The 4,494-nt window shown below is 51.9% G+C and overlaps 1 protein-coding gene across 3 annotated transcripts in view; it reads right to left on the bottom strand.

The window, feature by feature from the left end:
* The window catches only part of Tmem241 (transmembrane protein 241), a 105,302-nt gene that overhangs the window by 86,765 nt on the left and 14,043 nt on the right, over nt 1-4,494 (bottom strand). The window lies entirely within an intron of this gene.

Raw genomic sequence — 4,494 nt, 5'->3', positions numbered from 1 at the left:
TTAAGGGTTTTTTTTTTTTAAAGAGTAAAATTTTAAAAGCTCAAGCCAGGGGCCGGGGATTTAGCTCAGTGGTGCCACTGCCTGCCTCACAAGCATGAGGTCCCAAGCTCAATCCCCATATCAAAAATAGATAAATAAAGTGTTTTTTAAAAAGTTCAAGCCAGGCATGACAGCCACACCTGTAATCCCCACACTTGGAGGCTGAGGCAGGAGTATTGCTGCAAGTTCAAGGCCAATCTGAACTGCAAGAAATAAAGAAATGGGCTTGTTTGCATAATTGGCAGGGGGGCGACCCTTCACCCAGTACCAGACCTGTGCCTAGCCTTTCAAAGTTTCCAGTGCTAGCAAGTCCTTCAAATCTTTCTCTCTGTATACATTCAGTATTCTCAGAGCAACTTCCAAGGTGCCAGGATGTAACATCAGCACCACTATTAATTGTCAGGAAGGGCATTGTGCTCAGTGTGTCCCACACTGAATCTTTCCAGCGCTGCCCAGCAGTCACAGGGAAAGTATCAGGAAGTCCCTGACTTTATGGTTGTAGAAAAGCACAGCCATGCATGCCGTTTTTCACCTTCAGTCCAGCCTTCAATAAACCCCACAATTATAAAATAGGCTTTGGGTTGGACGATTCTGCCCACAGGCTAACACGAGTGTCTGGAGTGCATAGGAAACAAGCCAGGCCACCCTCTGAGGGGCACAGGCTAGGTGCACTCAGGGCATTTCCCACTTAGGGGGCTCCTGGGGGCGGGGCGTTGTTACCCCATTGTGCAGATAAGGAAACCAGGCACACAGACTTTGAGTAATTTGCCCATGCTTACAACAGCTGGAAAATGGCAAAGCCAGAACTTGAATTCAGGTCCATGTGGCTCCCAAGCCCCAGCTTTTTACCCCCTTTGGGTACTTGGCCCTTGCGGTGCCCATGCGTGCGAGGGAGACACTGACATGGACACGGATGAGCCACAAGCCCAACAAGAGTCGGCAGCGGAAGAGCAGCTGACCACAGAGGAGCGTTCTCTGCTGTCACCAGCCCTGCTGCAGCGACAGGTGTGTGCCCCCGACAAAAGGTACATGGAGAAGGAAAGGGAAAGTGCCAGCCTCCGCCCCAGTGGGCCATGGGTCACTTCAGCCGACTGCTACTCCTCTGAGATGAGCACACCCTGTTGGGTGCATCCCGGGAAAGGGACCCGGCCCACGCCTGGTGCGGCCCACGCCTGCTGGGCACTGGAAGGAGCAGGACGCACAGTGCAGGCCCAGCATCGATGAGGAAGGAGGGCTGCGCCGGCCCAAGGGGCAGCTGGCCTGGCTGTGGCACATCCACATTCGCATCTTAAAATAAACAGAAAATTCTGCTGAGTCGTGTCCTCCAAGACACAGCTGAGTTTGTGAGCAGCCGTGGACATGGGGGAAGGAAAACAAGGCTAGGGAACATCTCGTATCTTAACCCCTCTGCTCTCGAAAATGACTTCAACAAGGGAAACCACATGGGATCCAGTGGGACCGTGGGAGGGGGGTTGGTTGCGGGGGCCCCTTGGCCTGCTTGGCTCTCATGGGTGAGAAGCTGCACAACGCCACGGTGGTGATGGAGATTACGACACACAGGTTCACAAGTTCAAGTTTAGCCTGAGCAATTTGTTTGAAAAGAAAAAATGAAACCCAGTATGGAGGCACACACCTACAATCCCAGCACTCTGGGTGGGTGGAGCGCAGGAGGGTTACAGGTTCAAGCCCAGCCCGGAGAACTTAGTGACTTAGTGAAACCCTGTTTCAACATTGAAAAAAAAAGAAAAGAAACAAAAAGGAGTGGAGAGGCAGCTGAGTAGTAGAATGCCCCTGGGTTCAATCTCCAGTACCAGTACTGCAAAAAAGGAAAATGATACTAATAAATATGAGATGCTAGAAAAAGTGCTGCCACCACAAGTGTAGGCAAGGCAAGTGTGAGAGATGGAGGCAAAAGAATTGAAAATTAAGGATTCTGCAGGAATGTAGTTTCAAAGTACCAAAGTTCTCAGTCCGCTCTGAAGAATATATTTCAATTGAAAAATCACAGAATACACATGAACAGTAGTTAGTTTATGTAAGGACAGACCTGGGGAAATACCAGCCAACAATCCACACACAAAGGAAAAGCCTGACCCAAAAGTGGGCAATAATGTATATTTATACAGCTAAAGTTCAAATGAATTGATTGTTTCAACAGAGGAGTCCCTGGTTTTGCCAGATCCGCTATTTGTCTGCTATCAGCGTCGGCTAGAGGAGCTTCGTCCTATTATTAATACACTCTAAGTCGCATAGCGTGAGAACTGTGTACGTTTTGCTCATAAAAATAAGTCTAAAATACAACACTGACAGATGTTACAAAACAGACTAAAAGACTGTGTGCAGCCCTTTACACCTGACCTCTGATCAGCAAAAACAGGACACCATTAGCGTAAGTGATGTCTGAGGAGAAATGTAAAATTAGGCACCGGGGTCAGGGGGCAGAGCAACACAAGGGCCACAGCCCTGCAGGCACACAGCGGGCATGCGCAGAAGCCAGGACAAGCGGAGCCTGGCCCAGGGAGGCAGGAGCTTGCACAGGAGGACAGACAGCACAGGTGTGGAGGGCCGGACGGGGACTGTGTTGAGTAGCGGCCTTGCCTGTGTAGCTGGACGAGAGTTGAAATGAGGCTGGGGCGATACACTAGGACACGGTCACTGGCACAGGTTTGGCGGAGAGAAATCCAGCACCGAGTCTTGAAACAGGAGCCTGAGATGTCTTGTGGACACCCAAGCGAAGACAGTGAGTAGGCGATGGGATCCTGCCCTGTCCCCCAGTGAGCAAAATGACACAGTGAAACATGCCGCATGTTTGACACTGCTTTTTTCATTCCCTTTCCTTCAGTTTCGAGGGTAAGAGTCAAACATATTTCCATCCACGTAACTTCTTCCTTGGATTCACTGTTAACAGCAGTTGAGAGTCTTCTGGGGTTTGGTAAGACATCATCACACGGAATTCACAAACCTTTGTGCACCCCAAGTTCACAGGCTGCAATCCTAACTCCCATGGTGAGGGTGGGGATGTGGTCAGGGTGGCCTTCATGAAGGGGACTGGTGTCCTTATGAAGGGACCTAGGCGGGCTGCACCCTTGATGCCACACAGTGACACAGCCGGAAGGTAGGTCCACACCAGGCTGCTGCCCTGGATCCTCCAGCCTCTGGGGCACTGCAGTGAATGTCTGTAGGTTATGAGCCCCCTGGCCCGGCTTACAGCAGCCCAGACAGACTAAGACATTGGAGAGCAATTCACCGGCACGTCAGCGTCCCAACATTCCGGTCACTGCAGATGAAGCTCTTTCCAAGACAGGCCGCATTCCTGACTCACAAAACTCACAGTAAGTGGGAGAAGGTGACAAGTAGGTGTTGCAGAGTGGTGAGGGAGAAGGGGTCAGCAGAGGCAGAAAAGAGCCTTCTGCCAGGAAGGCACAGGCTGACAAGGTTCCAGATACGAACTCGGCATGTGCAAAGGCCCGAGGCGGAGGGAGGCAGCGCAGCTTGAAGAACCATGTGAAGAGGGCCACGCCTTGCTGCCACAGGAAGAGCAGCGTGGGGCTCACAAGTGTTCACAATTGGACGCACTGTCCCCTCACCGAGGGCTCAGACCAGCACAGACGAGATTCATGATACCTGGATTCTGTTCGTCTCCAGGCTGTGTGGAGATGAACTCAAGATGGAGCTAATCGTGTAGTTTCTCTGTGTTTTTGTTGTTCCCTGAAATATTTTTATAGAATCGAGTCTTTGGGAAGCAGTGAAACTATTACTTCACATCTCCAGCAGCCTCCGCTAGACCTGAGGGTCACCTCCAGGGAGACACACCCACCCGGGGTGGAGATACACTGATTCTGGGTCTGCCAAGGACACTCCCAACATGCGCATGGTTACCCATGTCTTCTCAAGGTAGGATCTGTAGCCAGACGTGGTGGCGCACACCTGTAATCCTCCCACATGGAAGGCTGAGGCAGGAGGATCAGCGGGACTTCAGTGCCAGCCTGGGCTGCACAGCAAGACCCTGTCTCAAAAAACATGTAATAAGGCCTGTGATCACACGGCGGCGTGCGCGCGAGCTCCCGGCCTGCGCGACAACAGACCAGGAAGGCCCCAAAGACCCCGGAGGGGGTTTCTTCAGCTGCCTGCCTGCCTGCCTGCCTGCGATCACCCGGCAGCGTGAGCTCCCGGCCTGCGCAACAACAGACCCAGGAAGGAAGGTAACCGCGCGGGCGCCCTTGAAACACCCACACGACACCACCACGCCCCCCCGTTCTCAAAACTCCTGATCGGGCCAGTCCTTAGACCAACTCTGCAGAGGCATAGGTTCCCATGAAGGGTAGTTTTCTGAGCTCCCAACTTTGAACATCTTTAAAGAAAGGGCAGGGGAAACTTGTAATAGAACTGAGTGGAGTTCCACCCTGAGGGTAAGGAAACTAAAGTTAGGCCTTGTAGATTGTGTTCAGTCTCAGT

This window comes from Fukomys damarensis, unplaced genomic scaffold (genome assembly GCF_012274545.1).
Source record: "Fukomys damarensis isolate Sample0158 unplaced genomic scaffold, DMR_v1.0_HiC HiC_scaffold_30, whole genome shotgun sequence".
NCBI classification, from domain to species: domain Eukaryota; kingdom Metazoa; phylum Chordata; class Mammalia; order Rodentia; family Bathyergidae; genus Fukomys; species Fukomys damarensis.
Note: the sequence above shows the minus strand (reverse complement) of the source record. Positions and strands in the feature narration are given on the sequence as shown.